The 22,010-nt window shown below is 47.0% G+C and overlaps 1 protein-coding gene and 1 pseudogene across 2 annotated transcripts in view; both read right to left on the reverse strand.

Annotated features, from left to right (window-relative positions):
- Positions 1 to 22,010, reverse strand: part of LOC147689146 (Krueppel-like factor 8) — a 664,854-nt gene that overhangs the window by 174,411 nt on the left and 468,433 nt on the right. The window lies entirely within an intron of this gene.
- On the reverse strand, positions 750 to 14,267 carry LOC147689147 (elongation factor 1-alpha, oocyte form pseudogene; annotated as a pseudogene).

The following is a 22,010-nucleotide window of genomic DNA, read 5'->3' on the forward strand; positions in this document are numbered from 1 at the left end:
AAAATCCAATTCTTTTGGTCCTCTTCAGAATTTCTGAAAGGGAACAATTTCTCAAGTTCATAAAAGTTTCTCTGGATACTCTACCACGGGTAGGGTGGCTCTCCAACCTTCGGTCTTCCACTGGGTTTCTTCAGGGTCCACTGAGAAGGGACCTACTAGTTTAAAATTGGAACCTCGACTTACCCATTGACTTGTATTGAGCCTGCTGTCGTGTTCCCACTCTGCATATGGCCTACGTGGGGTTCCTGGTTACTCACCTCGGGTGGTTCTTTTTCACTTAATCTATATCGATAAGATTATGCTCTGGCAAAACCAGCTGCTTTAAACTCCTTCTGGACTAAGATTGAAGGCTGCTCTCCACAGCTACCACTCAGAGAGCTTTCTAAAAATTGTCTACGATCACTAAAATCACCATAAGGGTTGTCTGGATTGGTGCAGGGTGCCCACTTACATAAGTGTACACCATATACTAAGCCAGCTTCTCACATCACTTTACTACAATTTTATTTTTTTATTTTTGTTGTTGTCCCTATATTTTATTCTGAAATCACAGACGGGGAATAACCAGAATGTAAGTCACAAAATATTAGAACATCAGAACAAGCGCCAAGTCCAGCCTCCCTGCAGAGGCTCTTGTGATGGATCCTAATGCTCAGTAACCAGTCCCTGATCATAGAGTGCAGGTGGTGATTCGAGACCAGAGGATTCTGGGGACCCAGGGCCATTAGGGCAGCTGGGTGTGGCTCGCGCTACTTCTTGCCAGAGGCCTTGATTGCGGACTTGGTGACTTTGACAGCACTGGCAGCCTTCTTCTCAACCGCTTTGATAACTCCGACAGCTACCATCTGCCTCATGTTGCGGACAGCAAAGCGACCAAGAGGAGGGTAGTTGGAGAAGCTCTCCTGGAATCATGTCCACAATGGCTGCATCTCCCGACTTGAGTGCCTTCGGTGCATCTTCAAGCTTCTTGCCAGATCGTCTGTCGATTTTTTCGTTCAGCTCAGCGAATTTGCAGGCAATGTGAGCGGTGTGGCAATCCAACACAAGGGAGTATCCCTGGCTGATCTGGCTAGGGTGATTCAGAATAATGCCCTGGGTTGTGAAGCTCCCAGCTTCCATTGAGGGATCGTTTTTGCTGTCACCAGCTACATTCCCTCTTCGGATATCTTTCACAGACACGTTCTTTACGTTGAAGCCAACATTGTCACCCGGGAGAGCCTCTACCAGCGCCTCATGGTGCATGCCCACAGACTTTACTTCAGTGGTTACGTTACTGGGGGCAAAGGTCATCACCATGCCAGACTTAATGATACCGGTTTCCACACGGCCCACTGGGACTGTTCCAATACCTCCTATCTTGTAGACGTCCTGTAGGGGCAGACGCAGGTGCTTGTCGGTGGGACGGGTAGGCGGGATGATGGAGTCTAGGGCTTCGAGCAGGGTGACCCCACTAGCGGTCTTACCTCATTATGCCGGGATACACTAATCTTTCATGTATCCTTTTCCAGCGGTCACTCATCAATTGTCCCAAAGTATTTATTCCCTTTCCTGCCAATCTTGTCCTTCACGCTCCTTCTCTTGCTCCTAGTGAGTTAACAATGTCACTGTCCGAGCCTTTCCACAATGGCCTCCCTTTCACTTCATATGTGCACTATTGCACACATCGTCATGCTCCTCCTGGCAGGTGAGCACACTATTTGTTTCCCTCTGTGCCTTCAGTCTTCTTCTGCACGAACACTGCCTACCACCCACATGGTGTCCTCACGGCTGGACTGCAACTCTAGGATACGTTTGTGCTCACATGTGCACCCACTGCTAGACTACACTCCAGGGACTCTTTCCTTCCTTCCCACTCATGTCCCCACTGGGTTCCATTTACTCGTTGCAAATGTCACAAAAACGCAAAGAATCGCAACCAACGCAGTAGGTAATGCTTATTGGGTCAGTGATATTTTCTCTATGTGAATGCTAATCTTGTCACAAAAAAGGTTGGACTTCAACTTTCTGCCCATCCTCTAGAATTCCTCCCAACTCCCATCCTTCTCATTCTAAAGCGCGTACACAGTAAGCCTTTGCATTGACGCTTTCCGACAAACATCCAACTTAAGAGTACATTCTAGTCCAAGACAAATAAATTCACTCGATCCATACTCCCCTTCAAACACACACCATGTTCACAGCCTACTATACACAGAGAGTCAACCATGGATGAGAATTGGGGGTAGCTAGGCTTAGACTTACGCCACGGTACACCTGGTACTGCCCTTTCTAGCCCTGGTCCTAGAGATCGCAAATGCAGCGGCAGGAATGGAGGTAAACATGGCTGTAACAGCCTCTTATTTCCAGTGAAGATCAATCCTTGCCTTCTGTTATCCCACCAGGAACATACATGTGGAACTTTAGAGCTATGGATGGATCCAAGTCAACCCTGTGATGTTACGGGGGTCCACGGGTGTGTGAGGTCACTTCTGCACTTGAAAGAGCACCTTGCAAGTTGTTCTGCACTGCACTCACTGCACCATTTTTGTTGCTTTGATCATCTGACTGATTAAAATTGTCATTCGACTGCATATAATCTCTTCTTATTTTTGAAACTAGGGACCATTATTCCTTGCTCCACCAATTGCCCCAGGCCCCTGTTGACTATTGGGGTTTCCTTGTGTTAAATGACTACTTTTGCTACCCCTAACATTTGGATTTATCCATGTCCAATGACCTGATATTCACTCTCTGGCCTAGCGTATCCTCTTCTGTATCCTTCATTAAAATGCGAATGAGAAAATGAAATAATACCGCTTTCTGCGACAACATTCCACCTTGTACGTTCCCAAATGCTGGCGTGGGTGGCAAACGCGCTGAGGTACAGGGCGAACTGAGCTGAGATTACCATGAGGATTCATCGGTGATCCGCGGCTGGAGTTAAATTTAGTGCTGTTCCGAGAAGAAAAATCCTCCAATGCGAGCACTTTCCTTCACTGCAGCTCTATAAATAATCTGCTTGAGCTGTGTACAGTAAAACTGAGCCACTTGAAAGTTAGTTTATATCTCTTTTCTCGTTAAAATTCCATTTGGCTTAATCCTGGGTCATTCACAGACAAGGGAACGTTCAATATGTCTTTGTCTTCGACACTGTTGATGGAATCAGACAAGTCAGTAGGTGATGACGTGACAGTTTGGTGGAAACAGAGATGGCAGTATGCTGGGGCCGTGGAAATAAGAACCTCTGCGTAGGATAATAAAAATGAGCCGGTCATGAACTTGCCTCTTGCTCATCAGGGCACTCTGATTTGGCCACTTCCTCTCTGATCATTACTGACCTAAATACTCCTGGAAAAGATCAGGAAGAGCTTATGAATGATGTCATAATACATCTCAAAACCCAAGGAGACGTCATTGAACAAAGCAATATTCTGGAACGTCTATTGTTGGCTATTGGTAGAAATGAATGACCAGGCGAGGCGAACAGTTTTTTTCACTACATTAGATGGACCCTTTAATACTTCAAAGGTAAATGCTCCACAGTATGTATCACCCAAACAATCACCCGGGGATTCCGAACGTTCAAAAGCAAAGAAAATAAGGAGCTACTACCTCCGAAGACTTCACTGCCCTGAAGATAGGAAATTTGATAACCCAAACTATCAGAATCCTCCTCTGGCATTCACTTTACACACCTATTACTATCCACAAGCACGGATGTGATATCACCCTCTCTAACAGCAGAGTCGGGCTGGTCAATCATCCCATCAGGCATTGCCCCAGGTAGTTTTTAGTTCTCGACTGAGACTACACAGGAGTTGACGCTTGCAAGACATGTTGTTTACTTACAGGGGGCTTAGAGCTCACTCTTTGCTCATCACTAGTTGGCTTCATTGTCACTCTTATTTCCTTGCTTCTGTTTGGTCAGTGTGTTGCGGCTTCCCTCCCTCTTCCTGTGTTTGCTCCTCAGCTGGAGCAAGGCCCAAGTACTCTTCTTGCCCAGTTAGCGTCCTCCCACTGGTAGCGCTTTTGGGCCAGGGATGCTCTTTACTTGTAGGTGCAGCACTTCAAAAGCATTTCTTTGCAGGCTGCCTCCTACCTATCCTTGTACTCCCTCCGTGTTATTTCTTGCACCCTCCCACACTCGCGTCCCATTGCATGTTATTGCTTACCGCTCTGACCCTTCAATCCTGCTCAATGTTGTTATTTGCTCCCTCCCACCGTCCTTTGTTTTTGCTTGCCTCCCAGCGCCTTCCCCAGCTGTTGCACCCAACCATCCTGGCACAAAGAAAGCAAGAACTGCTAAAGCCAATAGGTCTTGCCGACACGAGATCTACTGGCTTTGCCAATGTTTTGCTTAACCATGGCAGATTATATGCACATAACAGGGCAAGCCTGTAGGCAATTTCACCACTGTGGGGTACAGGCTAGGATTGTGTTGGGAGCAAAAACTACAAAAAACATGTACAGCCCCTCCCAGGGGGCTGGGAGGTGCATTTTCTGCCCTGGAGAATGAGCAGGCTGAGAATGGTGACATTAGATTCAGAATGGACCATGACCGTGCCACCAGGGACTTTCAAACCTTCAATGCAGAAGTCAGTTTCCACAGAGATCACAGAGTTGTTGAACAGGAAAGTGATTCTTATCAACACGTGCTTGATAATGGGAGCGTCCCAGAGTAGTGGGTTTACTGCTGTGCGAGGGAGGACGTGTGGTAGCATGGTTGGATGGTTGTGTGTGTGTGCGTGAGCATTGATGGACACATTTAAGAAAGGACGTTGGCTTGACTACAGACACAAGTCGCAACAGTATCTGCTCTAGTCTGATAGCTTTTTAGAAGATAAAGGTCTGGCGAGATATCTCCCTGCGTCTGGTAGTGACCAGCCCGCCTGAAGGGGCGGCACTGCTCAGACCAAGATAAAAGCTTGGGTCGCTCACACCGGGTCTCTCCCACCACACCCAAATATAATACGGGGTTCAACCTAAAAAAGAGTCGAACCTGAGCTGGCCCCGAACAGATAAAAACAATCTTCATGGAACAGGGGCATTTTTGCAGCCGATACATCAGCCCACTGAGTTATCTTGCATATTATAAGACGTGTTCTTTGAGTATAAACTACTAGATATGAGCTCAGTTACACTAGCAGGCCATCCTGTCTGCGGCTCAGCTGCTAACTGAAATCGAAATAAGATGGCTTATCCTAAATCTCTGCACATCATACCCAACGTATAAAAGTTATGGTTAGAAAACATGGATTAGCAAGACAAAATGGGTGCACTTTAAATACTGATCATCCCCAATTGGCCCAGATAGGCCTGGTGCCGGTTGAACGTGCTGCAAAGATTTACTGCGCAAGGCGAGGCCTCACTGCAGCCTTCAGAGGATGATCACAAGCATTAGAAAACAAGTGATGGCAAAGCCAATATGCAACTATGCAAGAGTTTATTTCATTAATATTTCTTTATAGCCATGTTATAGAGCAGCGCTGCTGCGGTGCTGCATTGTAAGAAGCAAAGAAAAAAAGCTCTAGGACATGCTTGGCCCTGGTCAAGTCATAGCACTTTTTAGGTCTCGCCACTCTCGAATGAGGCATGTTGTATCAACTTTGTGGGCTTAAACCTGCCCATAGGCTTCCCATTCGCTGGCTCCATTGTCTTCGATTCTTTATCCCCATTTTCCATGGCAGGCATATGGTGGTTGTGTTTAGCCCTCCCCCTGGGAGCAGGGACCAATTACTAATATCCATACACAGTTGCCATTTTAGGAAATGTATTTGGGACTACTTTTTTTGCTGGTTAACAGCGCTTTTCACAAACACTCGTGCTTACATTTACTCCAAGCGATTCTTTAAACAGAGCCTGAAAATCTTGCTCTTTTCTTATCATATTGCTGTGCATCCCGGTGTTGCTTGTCTGTCACCCAACCCCCCTCCCTCATCGCTGCTGGCTTTGCGCACAAGCGCTTGTGACAAAGGCTTTAATTTACTACAACACATAATGGTTAATCGGAATACAAGATTTAACATATGGTTAAAAGAACACTGCACCCATATCTCAACGGCTGACATGCTACCCGCGCGCAACTTCATTTATTTCGCAGAAATGGTGTCTGTGAAGGAAGTGCACCACATATGGAATGCTGTACATCAAAAAGACTAACATTCAAGACTGATCTCTTTTCGAAGCCTATGAATTATGCAAAATAATAAAGAGAATGCTAATGGGTTTCGAATAGCAGGATGCACGCAACATTAGCGTGTGCTCACTAACGTACGACTTCTGTGACATTTGCTATGGATACTTTACAACAAACTAATCTGGCGCTAAGGATGTTCCTGCAGCGGGTACACTAGAACGATTCCTGCAGAGCAAAAGCAAACAGTTCCATGTCTACTGTAAAATTAGCTGGGTCATGCACATGGAAGAAAGATGCCTCGGCATGGTTATGAAAACAACTAGAGTATTGACTATATACCGATAACACCCGACGAACGCTATGTGACACACAGTGAAGACATAACGGCCAACACCAGCTACGGGACCGTTCTTCGGCGGAGAACCCAAATATCAATAAAACCAGTCCCAGCGCCGTACACAATCCATTAACATTGCCAACGCCTATAGATCCTGGTTTTCCCAGACCTATTGGCTTTGCCAATGCTCGTTTTTCTTTATTTTCAGCCCATGTACAACACAGCTAAGCAAAACGTTGACAAAGTCAATAGCTCTCGCATCTGCAAGACCAATTGGCTTTACCAAAGTTTGCTATAAGCCCCAGGGCTGCTGCAGGCATCTCTGCCTGTTGCAGCTTGATGGGGGTGGGGGTGGGGATGGGGGAGGAGGAGGAGACATTGAGTCGTTTTAAGGCATGTGCAAAGTGAGCACCTGCCCAGGGCCTCCACCTTCCAAGGGTCCCCCGGTTAAAGTGAGTGGTACAGTCGAAATTCCTACCATAATAACAGCGCTTATAAAAGCTAGCTTCTTTTTTTCTAATTTGAGATGTGAACAAGCTCAACAGACACTTAGGGCCAGATTTACTAAGGGTTTACGCCACAACAAAGTCACATATAGTGACATAAATCAGCGTAAACTCTTGTAAAGGTATTTACTTTGCTCTGAAAAGGTGCCAGTTTTTCAGAATAGATAGCAATTTGCACTGCTTTGCTCCACTCTGGGTCAAGGAGGCATTACTTGGGTGTAACTTGGGCGGAAATGCCTTCTTGAACCAGAACTTTTCTCCAAACACACCACTCATTGCATGTGCACTGCAGTGTACAGGACAATACAAGAATGTGTCTAGGCACAGAATTTGTATGCTTCCAGGACAAAACGTAAATGCAAGAGCACATACACACGTCTGCACCATGGAGCAAAGGTTGTGGTGCTGGCAGCCTGTTGGTGAGCTACAGCAGGGGTAGTGAGCAGCAGCAGCAGCAGGCCATGCCTACTAGATGGAGCCTGCGCTGCCTGTTGCGAGATGCACTGTCTGCTTCCAGTGCGCTTAGAGACCTCCCACTGCTTACTATTCACTCCTGAGGCACAGCCGGGAGCTTTTAAAAAATTGTCTGTACTTTTAAAATTTGTTTCACTTGCGAGTCACGATTTAAAGTGTGGTGTTGATTTTAAAAACACTCACTTGCTCTCCTGACGGTCGCTGGCACACCGCGCTGCGGACCCTAGCGCAGCTGCGGCCCTTTGACAAACACCCCTCAGCTGCCGCCATCACCGGCGTGCAAACCGGCCACGCCCCCAGCGAGGCCACACCCCCTAACTTCCCCCACCTCCAATATATCATGTGCATGTGGAGGAAGCGCAGCGGACGAGCGCAGCGGGCGCGCCGACTGCGCGCCGAAAGCGCGCATAAGGCAAGCTCGTCTGCGCTCGTCCGCGCCGAGTCCGGGCCTAGGGCCACCCCCCCTACACCCCAAACTGTATTACCCAGGCAGTACAGCTCCGCTAACCTCCAAGAACTAAGGCTCCTTCACAAAAAGTGTAGCCAACATCCGTCTCATGTAGAAAGCCTTCCACACACATGCAACGTGTGTAAATCGATCCTAAAACCCCAGCCACCCGCAGACCAATGCCACGAGTACCGCATGTTCATGCTAAATTGCAGATCCCTGCCCAAACACAAGGACGAATTTGCACTCCTGATGGAAGAACGCTTGCCTGACATCGTCTTCCTGACGGAAACTTGGCTCACCTCAGACTCTGACCCGGCCTTGGTCACCGCCCTTCCACCTGGTTTTCTAATCTCCCGCCAAGACCGGCCTAAAGGTAGAGGAGGAGGACTTGCAATTATCTACAAAGAGCAGTTCCTTTGCCGAGTCATCCCAGAAACCATCCCGGATTGTGAAAGCCTAGGCTTTAGCCTTGAGCTCTCGCCGAATAACTGCTTTTCAGGGACCCTCATTTACCGATCCCCCTGCCCCCCAAAACAATTCCACAACCAACTAGCACGGATTGTGGCAGAACGAGCCAGTACCACCGCTAACTTCACCCTGCTAGGTGATCTTAATTTTCACTTCGACTCTAAGGCAGATCACACGGCAACCCTTATTGTAGATGACCTTGCGGCGTTGCAATTACACCAATCGGTCAGGTCCCATACCCACGCTCAAGGTCACCTGCTGGATCCAGTTTTCAGCAACTGTCCTAACCTGAAAACTGGCTTACCTCTCCCTCTCCCATGGACTGACCATCTACTGGTCCCCCTCTCTTGATCTACTCCCAGACCCTTAGCCGTCATACCCACTGTAAGAATAGGCAGACCTTGGTCTCGCCTGTCAATCGAGAAATGGACCACTAAATTGGCCAGCAACTCACCACCTCATAATGAGGACCCATGCCGCGCAAACCTGACATACGAAGAATGGATTACCCATTCACTTGACCATCTCTACCTAAAAGGAAAACCATTACAAAACGCTCCCACAAATCTGCTCCCTGGTATTCAGAATCCCTTAGGACAAAGAAACGCCAGTGCAGGCAAGCTGAAAGGAAATGGCGCCTGGATCCCTCACCAGAATACAAAACTCAATACCGTAAGCTACTTAAGGAGTACAAAGAACAAATCAAGGCCTCCCAAACAGCATATTTCTCTAAAGAAGAAATCTCCGCCAAATCTAAACCTAGAGAAATCTTTCACATTGTGAAAAGCCTCACCAAACTACCACCCAGCCTGTGTGAGATCAAGTCCACAGAACATTGCAATAAGATGGCAGATTTCTTCCTTCAAAAAATCACTAACATCTATGAATCCTTCCCTTCCGCGCCCAGCACCCCCCCCCCACCCTGAGCAACTCGGACCCGACACCCCCTTCCTCTCAGCCTCCTCCCACACTGGATCATTTTACCCCCCTCAACCTTACGACTCTGGAGTCCACAGCACGGAAAGTCAAGTCAGGGTCTCGTGACGACCCAGCCCCGCCAGACATCATTATGTCAGCTTCCGAAATTACCCTGCCCATCATAATGGACCTCCTTAATTCTTCCATCACTACCGGCATAGTCCCGCCGGAATGGAAACAAGCCATGGTTCGAGCTTTATTAAAGAAACCGAGCCTAGATCCCTCAGACCTCAGTAACTATCGGCCAATCTCTCTACTTCCCTGGCTGAGCAAAGTCCTGGAGAGACATATCAACAGCCAGCTGGTCAAATGTAAATGTAAAGCTAATTTATACCGCGCTAACAATCGCTCCAAGGAGCATCTCAGCGCCAATGAAGGACAACCAGATGTAAAAGTTGCCTTACTGCTTAAAGAGACCAGGACCGGAGTCACACTAGTGCTCTGGCGGTTGAGTCTGGGAGATTGTAAATCCAGGTTTTCAGTTGTTTGCGGAAATCAGATTCCTTGTCCAGTGCTCTTAAAGGTGGGGGGAGGGCATTCCATGCTTTAGCACCCAATACCGCTAGGGATTTACCCCCACGGGTTTTAAGTCTGAACCCTGGAATGGTCAGAAGATTGGCATTTGAGGACCGTAGTGCTCGAGTTGGGCAGTATTTTACAAATTTTTTCCTTAGGTACAGTGGGCCTGAGTTGTGCACAGCACGAAAGGTGATTGTCAGTACTTTGTGCAGGACCCTTTTTGTTATAGGCAGCCAGTGTAGTGTATTGAGGGCTTTGGATGCTGAGGATTTTCTTGGCCATTTCAAAACCAGCCTTGCCGCCGCATGCTGTACCATCTGGAGTTTATGGGTGACCGCCTTATTAGTACCAGCGTACAGGCTGTTGCAATAGTCAATGCGAGAAGTAACTAATGCAATCAAGACTGTTTTCCTTGCTTCGAGGGGCAGCAAGTCAAAGAACTTCCTGAGCAGTTTTATCACCCCAAAGCAAGTGCCTGCCACTTTTGACGCCTGATGTTTAAAAGATAAATCGGCATCAAACTGTACCCCAAGGTTACGGGCCGAGGAAGTAGTGTGAGGTGGTATCTCTGCCTTCTCAGGCCACCACAGACAGGGGATAAATTCGTTTTTTGAGCCTATAGGCATGATCTCGGTCTTGCCTGTGTTGCATTTTAGGTGGTTTTTCCGCATCCACTCAAAGGTGGCCGTTAAGCAGCACTTAAGTTTTTCCTCCCAGACCTGGTTATCTTTGTCCATAACCAGGATCAGTTGAGTATCGTCGGCATATGCTATTACATCTATGCCGTAGGACGATATCAGCTGTATCAGGGGTGCGGTATAGACATTGAATAATGTCGGACTCAGGCTGGAGCCTTGAGGTACTCCCGTTGACAGTGACTTCTCACTGGATCGGAATTCCCCCAAGGTCACCACTTGTCGCCTGTCACTAAGAAAGTTTTTTATCCACTCCAAGGCAATGCCTTTAATGCCAGATGTTGTTAGCCGGTCAATTAAGATAGCATGTGAGACCGTGTCAAAGGCCGCCGACAGGTCTAATAAAATCAGGACGGCCTTCTTGCCTTGATCTAGAGCTGAGCAGATAGTTTCAGTAGTGGACAGGAGAGCCGATTCGGTGGAGTGTTGAGTCCTAAAGCCAGCTTGATTGGGGTGCCATGCCTCATTCTCTTCCAAGAAGCGTGTCAGCTGTTTATTTACTGTCGACTCAGTGATTTTACACAGTGCCGGGAGTAATGAAATTGGACGTAGATTTGAGAGTGTGGTGGGGCCGGGAAGTTGTTTTTTTTGTAAAGGTTTTACTGCTGCCAGTTTCCACTCGGGGGGACGTAGGCAGTAGACAGTGAGTTGTTAACGATGGCATTTATGTCTGGGTTAACAATATCAGCAATGAGATGCAGGAGTCCTATAGGACATGGATCAAATGGTGATCCTGACTTGGTTGTCAGAATGGCACGTTTTGTCTCCTCCAGGCTGATTGTACGAAAAGCTGTAAGCTGGGTGGCTTCCTGCCTTGTGTTTTCGTCCTCAAATCTTGGACCGAAAATAGGAGCCTCAAAGTCTTTCGTCAGCCCCCTAACCTTTCCTTCAAAAAAGTCTGCAATAGAATCAGAAAGCATTTGTGAGGGTGGGATGTCCTGCATTAAACATTTGGGTTTACTAAAATCCTTCACGATTTTAAAAATCGCTTTCTGTTTGCTATTGGCTGTTACTATGGCTGACATGTTTTAGCTTGTTTAATTTGTGCGTGATACGCTTTTTGATCGTTTTATATTTGCTACGTTCTGTGCTGAGGTAGTTTTTCCGCCAGCTACGTTCAGCCCGTCTTAGCTCCCCCTGTTTGTTTTTGAGCTCTAGGTCAAACCAAGGGGCAGATCTCTTCTTTTTCCCGGGTTTAGGCTTGCGTCTTCCCTGTCCGGTCATACTTTTTAGTTCAGTCATCCACTCCCTAAAAGTGTTTAGGTTTGGGGATCCTGCTAACTTAGGTCTACATTCTCTAGCTATTGAAGTTAATTCTGGATGTTTCATAGTGGCTTTCCAGTCATCTTGTCTGATCTGGTTGCTTTCGCAAGTGTGCTTGTTGTTGGCATTAGTCTCCGGTATGATCGTAAAAGGTATAAGTACATGATCTGTCCATATTTGGGGTTTCAGCTGGTCTGTTATTAATATATCTAAGTTGGTAGCAATGCAATCAATCGTGTGTCCCGCCTCGTGGGTGGCTAGTGTATCACATATTTTGAGACCCAGTACATCCATGGTTTCTCTAAAGGAGGCAGTGGATGCTTCAGTAGTAGACTCGAGATAGATGTTCATATCCCCCAGCATGGTAAAGTTAGAATATCTAAGAATCAATGGGCTTAGCGTGTCTCCAATACTTCCTAGAAAACCAGTACTTGTGCCGGGAGGGCGATAGATCAGTGCCCCGGAAAAAGAGAAGTTGTCATGGATTTTAAGACTAAAGCCCATCCCTTCCGCATCCTTTAACTCATGGAGTTCTGTCATTGAGCAACCAAAAGTATCTCTATGTATAATGGTCACTCCCCCCCCCGTTGGTCATTACCTCTGTCAACCCTTTGGATGCCATACCCTAGAGGTAGGGCATGTACCAGATCCGGAGTGCACCAGGGTTTGAGCCAAGTCTCTGTAATGAAGAGACAATCTATCTAGAAAACCATCACTTACTGGATCCCACCCAAACAGGCTTCAGACCAAAACATGGAACCGAAACCTCATGCTCACCGAGGAATCCAGAACCATCCTGGATCAAGGAGGATCAGTGGCAGTGATCCTCCTTGATTTAAGTGCGGCTTTCGACACGGTCAGCCATGACATACTGCTGAACCGTATGTCGAACATCGGCATAAAAGACAAAGCATGGTCTTGGTTTGAATCCTTTTTGAAGGACAGATACCTTCCGGGTATTTGATGGAGAATCATCATCGACCAGCAGACCATTAAGATGTGGAGTACCACAGGGCTCCTCATTAAGCCCAGCGCTCTTTAACATCTATATGAGGCCCCTGGCCGAGGTTGTTCGTAAGTTTGGAGTTAAAATTATCTCCTACGCTGACGACACTCAGCTGGTGGTCTCATTAGCCCAGGAAGCTAACCTGACTACGAGGGGAGGGCTCAAGCAATGCCTAGAGGAGGTCAAGAGCTGGATGTCCTCCTCCTCACTCAAAATGAAGGGGGATAAAACAGAGCTAATGCTCCTGGGCCCTGCCGACCCTACCTCTTTCAGTACTCTATGGCCGCCCTGCCTGGGCATTCCTCCAGCCCCCAAGGACAACATCAAGAGCCTTGGGGTATGGCTGGACAGATCTCTGTCTTTTGGCACCCAAGCCACCAAACTCGCAGCCACCTGTTTCGGCCTCCTTAGGATGTTAAGGAAGGTTCTCCATCTTCTACCTATGGAGGCAAAACAGGTAGCCATCCAGGGCCTTATCCAGTCCTGACTGGATTTTAACAACGCCCTTTACCTCGCTGCCCCAGAATATACGCTGCGGAGACTTCAAACGGTGCAGAACTGCGCCGCCCGCACACTACTTCAGATCCCTCAGCGTCAATCAGCCAAAACTGGGCTGATTAAATTACATTGGCTACCTATCCGCCAAAGAATACAATTCAAAGCCTTATGCATCGCCCACCAGGCCTTCTGGAAAACGGGCCCCCTCATCACCCTCAACCTAGTCTCGCACTACCAACCTACCAGGAATCTCAGATCGACCCAGACGTATATGGCCACAACACCAAGAATAAAGAAATCAAGAACCGGCGGTAGGACCTTCGCTCACAGCGCTTCCAAGCTATGGAACACCCTGCCCCTTCATCTGAGAGCCAACCCCAATCTCTCCTCATTTAGGAAACAGCTCAAAACTTTCCTCTTTAACTGCCCTCAGTAAATTCCCCCGGTCACCCCTCTCGATATGATGGTTCTTAGCGCTTGGACGCCCCCGGGCATCAATCGCGCTCTATAAATCAACATACAATACAATACAATACTATTACTTGTCACCCTCAAGTGCCTGCATCTTATACTTTAGCTTCTATGGGCTTTACTTCCTCTTCTTGTGTTTAACCCTTCCCTGGAGCATGACCGAAGTATTTGCTTCCTTCTAAAGCTCGCCTTTTGGGAGCTACTTTTTTCTTTTTGTTTAAGCACTCCATGAGAGAGTATGTCTTTTTGAGCTGACTCCCTCATGTGCTTCTCTTCCCACAAGCTCTTTGTTGCTCCCTTACCCCTGTGCTTTGGTCCCCCACCTGCACTCATGGTGCCCTCTCTCACCTGTGAGCGGTTGTCCCCCCACCAATAAGCTTGTCAATCTCATACACTCATGTCAGCCTCTCTTGCCCGTTTGCAGCCCCCATGTTGCTCTTGTTCATCCATGTGCTTCTGTCCCACCCGCATGTTGCTCTCGTTCATGTTGCTCTCTGCTCTCGTTCATTCGTGTGCTTCTCCCCCCTGCTCCATGTTGCTTTCCCGCCCTCTTTGACCCCCTAACTTGACCCTCAGCCCCATTACCATTTAAAAAAGAAGAGCGCAATGATGTGGTCGCTGAGCTGCGTCATTTTGTAGGTTGTGCATGCTTGTTTTACGAAAGCACGTGTCTACAAAATGACACGGCTCAGCGACAGCGTCATTGTACTTATTTCTTATTCTTTTTTAACTTTCCTTCATGTTGTACAGTATTTGCTTTGATGCTGTCCATCATAAACAAAAGAGAGCCAATGGGTATCCAAGGCACGACCTACTGGTTTTGCCAATGCTTGTTAATTAATATGGCTCTGTGCTGCTGTGTTACTCTTGCTCTGCCTTATGCTAACAAATATTAAATCTGTCCCTTGGTGAGAAATCTGGCCAGCCCAGCATTAAACCTCAAACTCTCAGGCAGTCTGTGACAATTAAATTAAAGAATAATCTTTATCTGTAATTTGTTTCTCTTTCCTTACTTTGTCTTCACCTCTTAACCCTCTCTTAACCTCTCTCTCCATTGCTAATTCTCTGCCTTTTTTCTCTGTCTCTATCTCAACTCTCTCTGTCACATCTTTGCCTACCTTAAACTATCTCCTAATATACCCAATATGCCTCACTCAATTTCATCTCACTCTACCTCTCTCTCCATGACCTTGTCCCCACTATATCACTCTCTGGGCGTTCATCTATCACTCGTGATTCCCGATCGCACCTTTTCCCATTTGACTGCTCTGTATTTGCTCTTCATCTACATCACTTCTCACACAACCTCATCTCTATCTTTACCTCACCGGTCTCCATCTCTCTATTGTCTTCCATCTCTCTATGAATTTCTTCACATCACCACTGCACTTCCCCTCTCTATCTTACTTCTCTCTTTACCTCACATCTCCCTCGCCACCTCACCTCTCCACCCCACGACTGTCTTACATCCCATCCTCTCAATTTACCTTCCTATTCATTCACTATCTCACTTCACAACCTCCACTTTCTCTACCTCTGTTTCCTTTCTTCATCTCTCTAAATATCTTACTCTGTCTATTACCTCAATTTCTCGATCTCACCTCCTTTTTCTCTCTCCCTCTCGGTCTCTTGCTCTTTCACATACAAACAGCGAATCTCTCTGGACCTCCTTGTCCCTTTCAACTCACCCCCTTAACCTCGATGATCTTTCTCAACCTCTATCTTTTTAGATATTTCTTCTTCACAATCTCTTCTGCACACAGCTCTCTTCCTCTGTATAAACCTGATCTATCTTTTTCTATTTCATGTATATCAGCTTCTTTTCACTCTGTACCGCATTTTCTTTCTACCCTTCGCCTCTCTCTACCTTTCTCTCTTCCTCACTACTCTCTTTACCCAATTAGTTTTCTATGCATCTTCTCATTTCTCTCTACCTTGCATCTCTTTGTTTTTCCTCTGGTCTCTCTTTCTATTTCTACCTCTCACTATATTTACCTCTATCTAATTCACCTGTTTTTTTAAAGTTACCTTTCTCTATCCAAATTACCCCTTGGAGTACTGTACTATTCTCCCTCTTTACACACTTAATTTTTCCTATCTCCATTTCTTTCTACCTCACTCTAAAACATTTCCTATTTTTCTACCTACATATTCCTCTTTCTACGTCTTTTAGCTGTCCTTCTGGGTACTTTATCTCTCTATTTACTTGATTTATCTCTCTACCTCACATGCCTTTCTAAAGTATCGACATCTGTATCGCTTCTCTCTCTAATTCATAACTCCAGCTATCCAGCTCTTTTTAAGGCATGTATGACGGTACGACGCGGGCTATTACGTGCGGACTTAGGAATAGTTTAATTTACTATTCCAACACCAGTCCCCCTGGATAGTAGGGAAGGTGTTGGAATAGTAAATTAACTATTCCTTGTCCTTGAGCGCCCTCCAGCGCAAGTCGTGGTTACGACTTGCGTTGTAAGAGACGCGTCGTAATGGTAGCGCGGGGTAACATCCGCGTCGTAAAGGATGTTCCCCCTCTTTAAGTCTCTGTCCATCTCCTGCACCATGCCCCAGGCCCGGCTTTAGGGCAGTGCGACCGGTCCGGTCGCACAGGGCGCTGACCTGTGGAGGGGGCGCGGACCCGAGGGGGGCGCTGTGTTTAGTAATACCTTATGATTAAAGAGACAGAGATAACTTTTGCCCGGTGGTAGTGAGAGAATCTAAGGAGGCGGTAATGGAGTGTGGGGGCGCCAAAAATGATTGTCGCACTGGGCCCCACCAGCGCTAAAGGCAGCCCTGCCATGCCCAGTCCAATTACTCTTCTTCAGCAGGGTCACAGGTAACTGTCTCGCCAGACAACTATACATATATATAGAGGAGAATAGGGACAAGGCAGGGGAACAGCAATTAGGAAAATGTTTTTACATTTTAACCAATGGAATGGTGAAAATCCCCAGAGCAGCGCTTTCATTTTTAATGTTATGTTATGTTATATTATGTTATGTTATGTTATGTTAAATTGGTCTTCTATAGCGCAAGGCTACTCCGATAGAGTGTCCCGGCGCTTTTATTGACAACCAAAACAGACAAACATAACACAGTAAAATAAAACAGAGCAGTAAGAATAAAAACAGACCCAGCTATAGAGAAAGAGAGCGTACTAAAGAACAAAGAGCCATGTTTTAAGGCCCTTCCTAAAAGCCAGTAAGTTAGATGTGCTGCGTAATGTCAAAGGCAAAGTATTCCAAAGCAGTGGTGCCCGCAACCTGAAGGAGCGGCCTCCAATGCGGGCCTTTTTTACTCGAGGAACCACAGCCAGGAACAAAGACTCAGATCTCAGAGATCGGGCCGGATGGTAAAAGGCAAGCCTCCTTTGGAGATATTTAGCTCCCGAGGCATACAGAACCTTGTGAGCCAAGGTCAAGGCCTTAAACACTATCCGCTTCCGGATAGGCAGCCGATAGAGTGACTGCAATAGGCTAGAGACTCTGGCTCGCCTGTGAAGGCCAAAAATGGCCCGCGCGGCCGTATTCTGGACCATCTGCAGACGTTGCAGGAGATACTCCGGCAGGCCAAGATATAGAATGTTGGAGTAGTCCAATCTTGAACCAATTAAGGCCTGCACCATAGTCTTCCTATGCTCTTCAGAAAGCAGGGGGAGAAACTTCCGGAGCATCCTGAGGAGGCCAAAGCAATTTCCCGTGAGAGCCAGAACCTGGGATCTTAACGTCAGCCCGTTATCAATCTTGATTCCCAAGTTCTTTGCTAACTGGGACGAGCGCGCTGGAGGGAACATGTTGGTAGGCCACCATTCATGCCAGTCTGTGTCAAGTGGGCAGCCGAAGAAGAGTGTCTCAGATTTATCTGAGTTGCACTTGAGGCTGTTAAGCTGGAACCATTTGAAAACAGCCATAAGGCACTCGCGGATACTCTCTCTCTGTCGAAATCTTCTCCTTTCCTGCATGTAAAGAGGAGCTGGGTATCGTCGGCATAAGATACGATCTGGGCCCCAAAGGACTCCACCAATGCCGCCAGAGGGGTCATAAAGATGTTAAAGAGAGTCGGGCTCAACACGGAGCCCTGTGGGACTCCGACTCCCAGGGGCAGCATCACAGCAGAGCTAGGAGAGGCCCAGACCGTTTGTCGACGGCCAGCCAAAAAAGATCTAAACCAGCTGAGCACCGTCCCCCTCAGACCGATCTCATGAAGTCTGGCGAGGAGACCCTCATGGGGGACGGTGTCAAAAGCCGCCGACAAATCAAGCATGACCAGCATAGCTTTGCCTCCCGAATCCAGCGACTCTTTAATGGCTTCAGACACCTCCAAAAGCGCCGTCTCAGTGCTTAAATTGGAGCGAAAACCAGATTGAGAGGAGTGTAGCAGATCGTGGGATTCCAAAAAGTTGGAAAGCACGATATGCACATGTTTCTCCAAGATCTTAACCAATGCAGGGAGGAGAGAGATGGGCCTATAGTTGGCCAGAGCCTCAGGGTCGAGGCCAGGCTTCTTAAGGAGGGGAATGACCATCGCCTAATTCCAAGCCTGCGGGACCACCCCCCGACTCAAGGAAAGATTCAAAAGCGGGTTAGCCAACGGATTTATGACTGCCGCCATTTTCGCCAAAAATTTGGCCGGGCATGGGTCAAGAGGCGACCCGGATTTAAGATTGGCCATAAATGCCAATGACGAGGATACTGAAAATGACGGAAAGTCTGCCAGGACTGGACCCGAAGGGGCCTATGGAGCTGGCCCATCCTTGAGGCTGGGAGAAACATCGGCCAGCCTCACGGGAAGCGAGTCCTGGATCAGCTTTATCTTGGTAGTAAAGAAATTGGCAAGGGCAGAAACCCATGACTCGGAAGGGGCGTCCTGAGTCGAATTAGATCGTGGGGCCGTAAATTCCCTGACAATCGTAAAAATCTCCTTACAGGAATTGGATGTAGCCTCAATCCTCCTGGCAAAATAGCCTTTTTTCTCCAGGAAGATTTCCCGGTGGTAGGCTTTAACCGTTGTCCTGTAGACAAGCCTGGCATCGGAGTCATACTGTGACCGCCAAGCCCTTTCAGCCACTTTGCACCGCCTTCGAGAGTCCGACAGTGCTTCGGTGAACCAAGGGGCAGAAACCCGTTTAGATGTTGATCGGGGGGCGATCACAGGATCTAGATCGTTCAGCCTGTCCATCAGTCACGTCTGCAGAGACTCTAAATCCCTATCCAAATCACCCATAAGAGGGCAGGGATGGTCCAGAGATGCCTGGGCCAGCATCTCCGGAGTCACCCGGTGATACGCCCTAGATGCTAGTCGCTGTTGCCTAAGAGTAGTGCTCGATGGTTTCTTTGTGCACGATACATAGAAGTTGGCCAGCCGATGATCTGACCAGAGCACCGGCAGCAGTGCCGTCACCTCTATAGGGGACGTGGAAAAGACCTGATCCAGGGTGTGGCCCTTATCATGAGTTGGTCCAGAGAGGTAAGGGACCAGGACTAGGGGTGCCGTGATGTCCATCAGTTTGATCGTGTCTGGGTCAGATCTCTCATCCATATGGAAATTAAAATCCCCAGCCAGTACACAATGCTCCGCTCTCAGGACCAGCGCCGACATTGCCGACTGGAGCTCCTCAAAGAAGGATCCGGCCGGACCAGGGGGCCTATAGACTAAGAGCCCTTTAAAGGATTGTTGATGCGCCAATGATATAGAGAAGGCAAGGGATTCAGAACCTGTGATGGCATCCATCGGGATAATAGAACATGCGACAGATTTGTTCACCACGAGTAATAATGCCAGTAGTGCCGGGGATACATTTGTGATTGCAAATATACTGCAATTAAATCTACAATTTTAAGTGCTATGTTCATATATCATATGTTAAATCTATAAATGTGTCCAATAAATATCTAATGAGTCACCCATAGTATATTTTCCTACAATAGGAGTAATATGTTGGTTAGACACTGAATGCCACATAAACTGTAGTTATAGCAAGTAAAAGAAATCTACTCCCAAACTCAAAACGATCTAGCTTTATCAGTGTTTATTCAAGCTCTCTTTTGGTACTGTTTGGATGCGGACACCAGGCAGCTTGAACTTTCAGCTAGAATTGTGTGCCCCTGATTTTGAAGGTTTACGGTATAATTCAATATTGCTTGCCATCAACACGGCTTCAATTAGCCAAAAAGGGGTAGTAGATTCAACGTTATTCCAAACAGGGAGCCCCAAAGCATATCTTGTCCGAGGCCCGCAAATACTTAAGATGTCATTGAGGCAACAGCAAAGAGGGAAAAGAGAGATCAGAGAGAGAAGGGGGAACAGAAGATGAGAGATAATGGATGGATGGAAAAAGCAGTGGGGAAGAAGCGACCAGTGTCAGTTTCAATATTTTTTGTGAGGGCTGCTTCTGGTTCCCAGCCTGGCTCGCTTTAACAGTACTGCTATCTTTTGCGTGTTAATGAGATTATTTTAGACGTTCCTACAACCTTTTGGGCCTGGTCTGCACTAGTATAAAGCTACAATAAATTAAAATCTAAAAAAATACTCTATTCTAGTACTTTATCCGCAGTTTCATCATCTCAGATTGGCCCCACCTGTTACCCAAAACACAATTTCACTTTGCTACATTAAAACAAACAAACGAAGATAGATTTTGTCTTTGCATCTACAGAGATGAAGTTAAGACCAGGCCATGGGGTACTTTATTGGGGAAATGTTTTGTCTGGCATGCGCAGAGGCACATCTGGTGGTCTTGGCTGCCTTCCTTCTTTTGTATTTACCACTGTCTTCTGCCAAGCCAATAGTCCTTCAGTTTAACATTGACCTCTTCAAGGCAGGGCTTAAAATAATCTTTCAAAAAATCATCTAACACCGAATTTTCTTTCAACATATTTCCCCTCGAGGACAGGCTGCCAGCTGCTCCCATATAAGACAGATTTTAAGTGAAAACTATTCGAGTGTTCATGGTGTCTTGGCCCCCTACTAAGGGAATGTGCCTGAGGATAACCCAAGGTGGTGGGGGGTCTGCACATGGGAAGCACCCCCAGTGTAGAGGGGTCAGGCACAAGGGAAGGGTTGAAAGGATGTCCAGAAGCCCGGTCTGCAGGAGCAGCATCAGGGGCTAAAGAACTTTGTATTTAACCCGTAGTGTTCATTAGGCTTGCACTGAGGACACATTTCTTCTCTGTGCTTCTTCACTGAATGGATCATTCATATTGTCACCAGCATCCATACTTTTACCTTTTGATTAAATCATTTTTATTGTATTTCAAACAAACAAAGAGGACATGACATTGGTCATACAAAGTGCAGATCGGGTGCACGCCCCCCATTTGATTTACCTTTTAATTCGATTTATTGAAATGACAAGCCTATACATTAGACACACTAAACATAAGAATCTGTTTTTTTGGAGTTCCTTGACATACTCACAGTTTTATGTAGAGCACCCTAATGCCTGTCTGGTGACAAGCCGCTATTTGAAAACTTCAAATAAATAAATAAAAATTTGTAATTTGAATGTCAATTTAATAATAGCACCCCTTTTACGGTTTACAAATCGTTTTTTCAATCGTTTATACACAACAAAAGGAGAAAAGAGTGGCACCTAAGTAGTTGATGGTGTAGTTAGGCTGCTATGTTACAGCAAAGAAATTATGGATGGAATGCTGACAATGCAAATATTCTCCCCCAATCATAAGATCTGGGTTACATCCATGGTTCTTTTGCCCACTACACCACCCCAGTTTGGAGCCAGCCATATGAAAATCAGTCTTGACCCTGTGCCTCATGGGAACAGTCCAGACCGAAATGCCAGGCCAGGTCCTCCCTGGACCGTAAACAAGGATCCTGGGACCGGTTTCAGGGTATGTCACCCTTCATCAGCCTGGCGAGCTTGAATCCAGTGGCACAGTGAGCAAGGGGCCCACGTCTGGGCATACCCATCCCACTTAGGGCGAAATTAAACCAGTCCTATGATGCTTTTTTCCAGTCCAGGGAGGACCTGGCCTGGCAGTTCGGGTTGGACTGTTCCCATTGGGCGCAGGCTCAAGACTGATTTGCGTATGGCTGGGTTCAAACTGGAATGGCATGGTGGGCAAAAAAACGATGGGTTTAGGCCCAGATCTTTGTACTGGGGTGAATGTATGACATTGTTCTGCATTCTGTCCATCAATTGTTCTTTATGCAATTGCGTTAGGCTGCTATGTGAAACTGTTATTTCATACTGTGTTTATTAAGATAAAT

Source organism: Lissotriton vulgaris, chromosome 10 (assembly GCF_964263255.1).
Source record: "Lissotriton vulgaris chromosome 10, aLisVul1.2, whole genome shotgun sequence".
NCBI lineage: Eukaryota > Metazoa > Chordata > Amphibia > Caudata > Salamandridae > Lissotriton > Lissotriton vulgaris.